This window comes from Vulpes lagopus, chromosome 7 (assembly GCF_018345385.1).
Source record: "Vulpes lagopus strain Blue_001 chromosome 7, ASM1834538v1, whole genome shotgun sequence".
NCBI classification, from domain to species: Eukaryota; Metazoa; Chordata; class Mammalia; order Carnivora; family Canidae; genus Vulpes; species Vulpes lagopus.
Genome location: NC_054830.1, coordinates 47181250 through 47191717, shown reverse-complemented (window position 1 = coordinate 47191717; position 10468 = coordinate 47181250). Strand labels below are relative to the sequence as shown.

Here is a 10468-nt window from a genome sequence, read left to right as displayed (position 1 = left end):
TTTCTGGATAATGTCCTGTATTTTCCTAATTTAATGAGTCATCTTGTTCTCTATCCACCAGGACTTTATGAAATGAAAATCTTCATTTTTCCATGATTTCTTAAAACCAAAATGGTCTTATTCCCTCTCGTTCTTTGTAATAGAAAATAGTGTTTTGGAATTACTTAGAAGTAATTATAGATTATTCAATGATTCTTAATTTCCAAGGTTCCTTGTATGAAAACTATGAAACTGGACCCAATGACCCAAACTTCTTCTTTGAATCTAAACGCAATTCTCTGGACCATCTTGTTAGAGCACTGTTTCTACTTTTTGCTAGTAACTTTTGGATTAGAGATCAAACTATTACTTAGCTTCTTCAATATACCCTTTGAAATAAGTACATTTGAGAACTGTTTTCATCTTGTAAATATTTTTAAAGTGATATCTTAACTTTATAGTAGTTTTCCTTTGAGGGTGGAAGACTAGGGTGATGATGAGTTTTTCCTTCTTATTTTGTTTTTTTTCAAAGCATTTATTACTTTTTGTTTTATTTATTTTTTTAAGATTTTATTTATTTATTCATGATAGTCACACAGAAAGAGAGAGAGAGGCAGAGACACAGGCAGAGGGAGAAGCAGGCCCCATGCAGGGAGCCCGACGTGGGATTGGATCTCGGGTCTACAGGACCGCGCCCTGGGCCAAAGGCAGGCACCAAACCGCTGCGCCACCAGGGGTTTTATTAAAAAAATAAAAAGAACCCAGTACAAGAAGGGTGCACATCTTTAGTGTACTTTTATAGGTACTGATTACAGTAGCTAAAAACTTAGGAGAAAATTCTAGTAAGGTACAAATGAGATATACTCTGTGGTTATGTCCCTTCAAAATGAAATATAGGTTCAAGTGAAATATAGGTTCAAGAATCCATGATGAGAGCAGAGCCTTCTGAATATCCTCAACATGCAGAGAACCACCTGTCCAAGATAATGTGATTTAAAATATAATATTCATTTCTATTCTCTTCAACACATATGAATACCTCAAGCTAGAATGATAACACTGGAGGTATAAGAATATTGTTACAAGGAGAGGCAATACAAAAAGAGAGTCAGATTTGCTTTATAAAATAAAAACCAAAACCTGAATGTAATATTATTCCACACTTTTAAAATGTTTTACCAATATTGTGATAAAATGTTTCAAAATGATGGTATAACCCCCTTCCTGCAGCCTCATCCCTGGATCACCCACTTCAACAGGACTCTGGGTGTTTGCATATTATCTTGCTCTAAACAGTGAGAAAATAGTGAAGGAGCCTGACTTCTCAGCTGCCACAGACTAGCCTACTAGATTTTGAAGATAAGTACACCATATTCTTCCATTGCTCAAGCCAACCATCAAACATGTGAATGAGGCTTTCTCTGATCAGCTCTCACTCAACTGATTCATCAACTGAATAAAGCTGTGAGTGAGCCCAGATGAAATCAGAAGTAAAAAACCACCCAGATGAATCCTAAATTGCCAAGTGATTGGTATTTTAAGCCACTAAATCAGTAACATAGCAAAAACTAATTTGTATGAAAATACAACATGATCAATTGGTTTTTATCCTAGAGAATTTAGAATGGTTAAACATCAGAAAATCAATGTAATTCACTGTATTAATTAAATAAAGAAAATCATATGATCATTTAATTAGATATAGGGACTAAAAAGTACCCCATAAAGTTCAAAACCTATTAAGTGAAGCAAATTTTATATAAATATACCCAGATAAGAACTATCTTTCCTTGATAAAGGGTATATATGAAAAATACAGGTCAGGGCACATGTATACAGTAATAAAAATGATCATACTTAATATTTTTTTTTAAAAAGGAGGGTATTATGCTGAGTGAAATAAGTCAATCCGAGAAGGACAAACAGTGTATGTTCTCATTCATTTGGGGAATATGAATAATAGTGAAAGGGAATATAAAGGAAGGGAAAAGAAATGTTGGGAAATATCAGGAAGGGAGACAGAACATAAAGACTCCTAACTCGGGGAAACGAACTAGGGGTGGTGGAAGGGGAGGAGGGCGGGTGTTGGAGGGGAATGGGTGACGGGCACTGAGGTGGACACTTGACGGGATGAGCACTGGGTGTTTTTCTGTATGTTGGTAAATTAAACACCAATAAAAGTTAATTAAAAAAAAAAAAGTTAGCATTTCTCTTAAGGAGAGAATTGAGATAAAGATTTCTAACATTACCACCTCCACTTAACATGACCTATTACAACTGACCAAAATAACAAGGCGTGTCTCAAGAAAAAGAGAAAGAGAAGGTCTAGAAGAATATAGATTAAAATGTCATATTTATAGATTGTTTTGATCATTTATTTGGAAACACAGGAAATTGCAATAAGGTATTAAATCTAAGAAAAGTGCTCAACAAAGTGCTAGGAAAAAATCAATATGCCTAAGTCAATTGTATTCCCAAATAGCATTAATAACCAGATAACATATAAGATACATTTGCCACAGCAACAGCAACTAGAGTGTATACAGCTTCATCTAGTAAATAATGCAGAAAATCTTCGTAGTGAAATCTTTAACTCTCTATTAGAGGACACATAAGTAAAAGAACAGTGAGATGACTTACAATAATAATAACAATCTCCTTGTGTTAATCTAAAAATTCAATGAAAATAAAATAAAAATCCAATACTTTCCTCTAGGGACAACACAAAAAAGTGGTTCTAACATTTATCTGGAAGAATAAAGTTCTTCATACAGTTAAGGAAGTTTTGGAAGAGAAGACCAAAATGAAGATCTTGCCCTACCAGATGTTAAAATACACAGGGACGTCATGATGGTGAAAACAGTGCAATGCTATTACAAGAAGTGGCAAACCAGAAAACTCAACCAGACCAGCTGTCTAGAAAGAGAGCCATATACAGATAGGAAGTTGGCACACAAAAGAAATGCCATCAGTCTGCAGATAAAGCTGAATTATAGCTTTTGGAGAAACAGGCTCATTATATAAAGGGAGAGAACTGGATCATAACCTAATGATATCATACCTACTGTGCTCAGTCTTACATAGCTCTCTTAATCTTTACAAATAGTCCCATGTGGCATAAACTGTTTTCCTCACTTTACAGGTGAGAGAATTGAAACACAAGAGACAAAGTGACTACATAACAAGTGCATGGCAGAGCTGGAAGGTAAACCCATACAGTCTGTCCTAGAGCTCCCTGTATTAACGGCTATATTGTATAATCCCATACCATGTGTAAATCTAAAATAGAAAAGATTTAATATTGAAATGTGAGAAATACAACCTAGATAAAATAAAACAAATAAGAGAATATTTTTGTGAAATCAGAGAAAGGAATAAAATTGGTCTTTAAAGAAAGTGTATTGTACAAAGCAAAACTGATGAATTTGACTAAATTAAAATTAGAGGTTTATGTACAATAAAGGACATAAAAGTCAAAGTTAAAAATAATTGATGAATAGAAGGCATGTACAACACCTAAAAATCAATAATGGATTCATATTTAGACACAAAGACTTCTACAAATCTAGATAGACATGGGACAGTCAGCAGAAAAATGGGCAATGTCATGAATAGGCAATTCACAGAATAAAAATATGAATAGCAGGAATGTATATGAAGAGTCAATCTTATTAATGTCAGAAAACTGCAGAATTACATGTCAGATTTCCAAAAGTTAAAAAGCAAATTAATATATCATAGTGGCAAAAATACAGTGAGAAAGAAATTTCAAGTACTACGGGTGAGAGGTAAATGATGCAGCTCTTCTGGGGAGCTATCTATCACATAAGATACATATGTGGCTTCTACCTTGGTCTCTGTTTTTCTGAGTATAATCCCCAGAGAAACTGAGCTGTTCCTCAAGGTGACATGTAAAAATAGGTTATTAATGCCTTATTGTGGACATAAAACATTGAAAACAACCTAAGTATGGATCACAAGGGTAATAGAGAAGCAAAACATGGTACTGACATATGGTTAAGTATTAGAAGCAATAAGCAATAAATTTATATAAAGCAACATAGATAATTTTAAAACTATAACTCTATGGGGAAAATTAAAACATAAAGTGTTATTTTCAGTCAATACTACTTTTGTAAAAATTAGGAAACAAAACAATTCAATGTATTTTTTCATATATATACACACATATACATACATACATATGTAAGTATGAAAGGTAAGTTGGGAAATTACATACTAAAAGACCAAAGTGGTGCTAAGTATGGATGAAGAAAGGAATCAAACCCGGTAGAAGAATGTCAAGACTAAAAAAAAAAAAATAAAATATTAGAAGGTAGGGGGCCATATGCATTGATGATAGAGTAACATGAGTTGATGTACACAGTCCATTTTGTCTAAGTGCCTTAAAAACAAACAGAAAATATCACAAGACCTAAAGTATTCCAAAACAGCATTATTGCAGTACATAGTAGAAACATATAACCTTTCAATTTAAACAACAACAAAAGACTGATGAAATATCACCATTGTTCCTGTGGCATTCATGCCAAAGAAGCAAAAGGAACTCAGCTTTTAAGAGAATTTTTTTTTTTTTACAATGAAAGGTAAGCAAAGAAACAAAAAAATCCCAACTGCTTACTCCTCCAAAGGAGAAAAATCAATTTGAAAAGTCAGAGCAGAACTGCTTTGGGATAATATTTAACGACATTTCTTTAAGATAGAATTTTAAGAAGCTGGTTTGAACTGTTTACAGAGTTTCTAATTAGCATGCCAACTAAATGCACAGTCCATTTAATCCAGAAGCACACAAAAAAGTTATTACTCTTAAAATTCCAAGCTCTAGAGTAGGTACATGCTGGTGTGTGTGTGTGTGTGTGTGTGTGTGTTCAGTAAACCCAGTTTTGCAACTAATAGAATGGATACCATAATAATAACCAAGATTTTACAAAACAATAATGCCCAAGCATTCAAGGCAGTAAAATTTATTTCTAGAGTTTAGCTAATTTAACTTGGATTTTCTACAACTCAAATATACTAGAGGTATATACTATAAAAACCCTAAAAACTTCTGACCTTGTGATTTAAATTTTCTCTGTAAATGACTAAATGCTGTAACCAAGACGTTGGACCGGCCTAGAAATTTTCCTTTTGTGTTCTCACATACAAATATTCAGCTTGATTTTTGGATAGCTGTCATTTAAAAAATGCGCAAAATTTAATGCCTTTTGCTAGAAGACAAAACAATTTACCTGGACGTGAAGTGATACAAAGCAGTGCAGTGTATTAAAAGTAAGTGTTTTGAGGTAGACACTAAGATTAAGAGCTCCGTGGTCTGGTTGAAGTCCATAAGTTATTTCAAACATAGATATAATGTTAACTCACTTTGTAACAAAGCCTTTACTTTCTCATCCAAAAATTATTTTTTCTTCCTACGTTAAACCCAAGGAAAGTCCCATAATTCCATCTCTAAGGGGCAAACATAAAGAGTTCTTTTTAAAAAAAAAAAAACTTTTACTTATTAAATAATCTCCACACCCAACCTTGGGATCAAACTCACAACCCCTGAAATCAATAGTCACATGCTCTACCAAGGGAGCCAGCCAGGCACCCCTATAAAGAGTTCTTAAGATGGAAAAGTTCCTATAAAGTATTTAGAAAGCTAGAAATGTATAGATTAGACAAAGATGCTGATGTAGTCTACGGGAAAGTCCAACAAATAGAAAGTTAAGAGATTGCAGTCTTGAGAACAATTTATTTCTAAATGAATAAGAAAATGGATATAGTAAAGATTAAGAGCCAAAAGAGAATATTTAAAATAACAAAAATATCAGTTGATACAAAGTTGAAAACCCATTAATCTTGCTGTATTACTGAAGGCTTCTGAAAAGTTCTCATAAATATGACAAATTACAGTAAAAAAAAAAAAATCAGAAGCTACCCCCACCCCAAGAACTGTCCTATGAACTGTATTCTGCTAAAGTGGTAGGAAGACAAATTCCCTTTAAACAATTGGATTTTATACTTATCCATATTTCTGGCTCTTAGGTGGATTTTGTCATATAATATGTATGATCTTAAAAGAAAATCTGTTGATTATTTATTTGTTTAGGCATCTGCCACGCAACTTCATACTTAATTACATTAATTTAAATAACCTTAAATCACTCCTAAATAAAAATGAAAGCAATTATATAGTGTGCTTCACATTATTAATTTTAGACTTCCAAGATTTGGAGAAGCTCATCCTGGAGAATAACGAGTTTTACTGAATAAAGAAATCTACTTTCTAGTTTAGGAGAGAACAGATTATCCAGTTTCAGTGGAGGAGGCAATCACAAAGACACAAGTGGAATAATCCTTTTTCCGTGCTAATGCCAGAAATACTATGACTGTTGGACTAGATCGTGTAAAAATAGCCACAGTTCTGGTACTTGTAGGTCTGGGTCGTGGTACGTTAAACATAATACCTTGCTCTGATGGTACTTCTTTGGGCCAAAAAGCTTTCACCTGCATTATTACATTAACCTCACTGCACTGTTATGGGAAATGTGTTTATTTTTTGAAATGACATTGAAATATATCTCTTAAAGAACATTTTAGGTCTCTACAAGTTTCTCTTCTCTTCAGCCAACACATTACCTTTTACAAATCAATAGTCTACTTCTCTCTCTCTCTCTTTTTTTAATCATCACATTTCAAAACCGTAGCAGGCAATAAATGTTAATATACTTTTTCCAAAAATGTGAAATTTCTCTCCCCTCAACCTTAACTTGTCTTCTCAGGGTAAAGGTTATCTTTCCATTCCTTGTAGTACTATCAGGATTATGGATTTTGTTCATTTTTTAAAGTGGCATTTATGGACATTAATTAATGTAAATACAAAAATACCTTATATTACTCATCAGCTGATTGAATTAAATTATAAGCTTTTAAAACCACTGCTTTATTGCTCTCCTACCAGTTCAAATATACAGAAATATTAAGTCTAGACTGATGTGGATTTTCTGTAATGCTTTCTTTCTAGGCTGCAGTCCACATGTCAGCCTCATATTGTATTCTTAACTTGTTGCTGTTGTTGTTCAATCTATAAAATCTCTCTTGAAGGGTCTGAAACTGCTTATAATTTAAACTTCTACTTTTGGTGACTCACTGTTTCAAACTGCCATCTCTGACCATATCCTCTTCCAGTTGAACTTGTGCATTCTTTTAACTAATAATTGCTTTACCTTTTACCTCTACTTTTGGTATATGTGCTGCCGAAGTGAGCACACCTTTTACTTCTACTTTTGGATTCTTAAATTAGCTGTGACATCAGTATGTTGTACTGCCCAAATTATTTTGTTCTTAGACATTTTTCCTGGAAGTAAATTCAAGCTATTTTTGACAAGCAAATATTTGACTTCTCAAAGAATACTAGACTGATAATTTTAGCAATGGATTTATGTCCTGAATGCACCACTAGATAACTGTGTCACCCTGCATAAAAGCACCTTAATGTGTCAGGTGCTCTCTTTGCTCAACTCCAAAGAGAGTTGATTAAAAGTCTGAATATCTTGCTGTTTATGCTCTTTAGTTTCAGTTTGGTTACTGATATGCTCAAAAGTACATCAGATTGTCATTATTTTTAGCTCTAGCCTATGTTTAAAATAAATCACCATTTATGAAGCAAATGTTTTCCTTTATTCTTGCACCTGATCATTGTAAATATTTCCATGGACTCATTCTTAGAAGGCCAATGAATAACTTGGCCTCATACTGATTTCCCCTGTTCAGTCTTAGTGACTTGCCTTCCCCAATAGCTTTCAGAGCTTCTCACCCCTTCTTGGTCATAGACTTTTCAAAAGAAATCACACTAATACTAAATTACTATACTCTCCAAAAAGCCCCAATCTGTTTGTGGCTATATATTAAGTTAATACTTTATCAAAGATTTTCTAATTGAGTTCTTTAACTACAGGTCTTTGTCAGACATTTTACATACTCTGTGTTGTAAAGCTCTCAGGTTCATTAAGAAATTTCTTTTTTTTTTCTTAAAGATCTTATTTATTTATTTATTTATTCATTCATTTATTCATTTATTTATTTATTCATTCATTCATTCATGAGAGAGGCAGAGACTTAGGCAGAGGGAGAAGCAGGCTCCTCCCAGGGAGCCTGATACGGAACTCGATGCCAGGATCCCAGGATCAGGAATCCTGGGATCAGAACCCAAGCAGAAGGCAGATAGATACTCAACCACTGAGCTACCCAGGTGCCCCAAGAATTAATTTTCTGTTATATATTCCCTCTGATACTTTCCTCATTATTGAGCCAGCAATGGTCTCTTGTCTATAGAAAGAGAGCTAAGAGAGAAGAAAACTACATGAGAAAAGATATGTAAATGAATTGGTACAGTATCAGGCACACAACAAGTGTCCAATAGATGGTAGCTATAATTCTTATCATCATCATCATCATCATCATCATCATCATCATCATATTAGTTTATATGTACTAAGAACTCACTAATAGTCTCACCTCTTAATTCCATTTCTCATTAGATACAGCAGCTCTTGAGAAAGCTATAGGTACTGCACTAAGGTATTACTGAATTTCCTACTCTTATTCCTCTCTATTTTCTTTATCCTGCCATTGATCCCTCCCCCACTCAAGTTTCATTCCCCCAATCTTAGGGAAGGGAGTAAAAGATACAAAGTGAGATTAAAAGAGGAACTTTCATGTTACTCAAGTATTGACTTCAGCTTAATTTCCAGCCATTGCCAACCCATTCCCTGCTCCAGAGTATTTGCTGTTTCTAGTATATCTTGCTTTTCCTTGTCTTTATACCATTGCTTTTTCTCTACTTGCAACGAATCTCTCCCTTTCCCTTGGTTCTTCACCAATTCTTACTCTGCATTCTCCATTAAAGTTCAGATCTTCCTTTACAGTCCAACTCAAATATGAGTTCTGCAATGAAGTATCCTGGATCTTCCAGTTCAGAACCAACCATTTTTTCTGCAATGCTTCTACAATGGTAGTTATGTTAAAATGGCAAGCGATTTTATAGCTTAGTCACCACCTGTGGCAAATATATACCATTTGCCTTTCTAGATTCTTTTTCTCTCCAACTCTGTGATATGGATGGCTTGCATGACTTGCCTTCATAAGTGTCCTTGCTCTAGCCTCTCTTTGAGTTTACCAGTGAAAAGCACCAAAGAAGATTGTAGGGAAGGAGGAGAGTGAGGTCAAGATGTTAATTCCTCTAGCTTCCATCCTGCCAAGTTCCTGAGCATTGATTACAACTGCCAGCTAATGTACAGCTTCTATGAGGGGTACACAACTTCTATAGGGAGTCCTCTCTCTCTAGCAATGCCTCTCTTTCTCTTCCTCTCCTTGGCGTGATAAAGTCATCAAGCCTTTACCAAACCCAAGATGTTGCACTATCTCACTTCTCTATATTCTGCTCAAATAATTTTTTTTTCCTGCTGGGACCTTGTCAGAAAAATTTAATATGCTTTACTAAGCTGTTAATTTTTCAAACTGAATGATTACACTTATTAGAAGAGTGTCTACAAGATGAGTCCAAAAATTCTGATTAATGATAAATGATAACAGCTAGAATTCACTGAATAAATACTATGTTTTGTTCACTCTCCTGAATGCATTGCATATATAGTTTAATTTAATTAAATCACTATAAGCTAAGTAAGGAATAAAAATAGTAAGAAGGTATCAGAAGTAACTAGTTCATGGTCACTCCCCTGGCTTAGTGGAGCTTAGGACTCAGATCTGTCCAAAGCCTAAACCATAAGTTCTGAATCTAAGCCAGGGGTTCCCAAACTTGAGAATGCATCAACATCATTTGAAGGGCTTATTAAAACACAGACCTTGGGTCCCACTACCAGACTGTCTGATTCTGTAGGTCTGGAGGAGACCTAAGAATTTCGCATTTAACAAATTCCCCAGACAAGCTGATGTGCTAGTCTGGGTATCATACTTTGAGAGCCACTAGTCTAGGAAATACTACTTTCCCATACAAAATGACTTAAGAAGCTGTTGGACAGTATGAAGTACAGAAATTTTAAGAGCAGTTTCCAGCTAAATTCCTAGCCAGAAATCAGAAGAACAAAGAAGGATTATTGTCTATATACTATCATTACAATGTGATACAATTCAGCCACCATTTTACATATTAGGATAATTAGCTGGTGATAAATGTATGCAAAGAGAAATGCACCACACTTAAGGATTTGTTCTGAGCAAGCAAAATGTAAGTAAACAAGTATGATGCAATATGATAACTATTGTAATAGAGTATGATAGGTGCTCGTGTGTTTGTGTGTGTGTGTGCGTGTATGTGTGTATGTATATATACCAGGGGAGGAGTACAGTTAGGGAGAAATAAATTCCTTCATGGGGAGGTAATAAATTCCATCATATTCAGTAATGGGACTAAGTACTTTTAAAAAGAAGAATTATCCTCCAGGAAAACAGGAGGAGATGGGCA

General features: G+C 34.4%; 1 protein-coding gene across 7 annotated transcripts in view; it reads right to left on the bottom strand.

Moving 5' to 3' along the window:
- Window positions 1-10468, bottom strand: part of GRM7 (glutamate metabotropic receptor 7) — an 828976-nt gene that overhangs the window by 788956 nt on the left and 29552 nt on the right. The gene's annotated exons all lie outside the window — the stretch shown is intronic.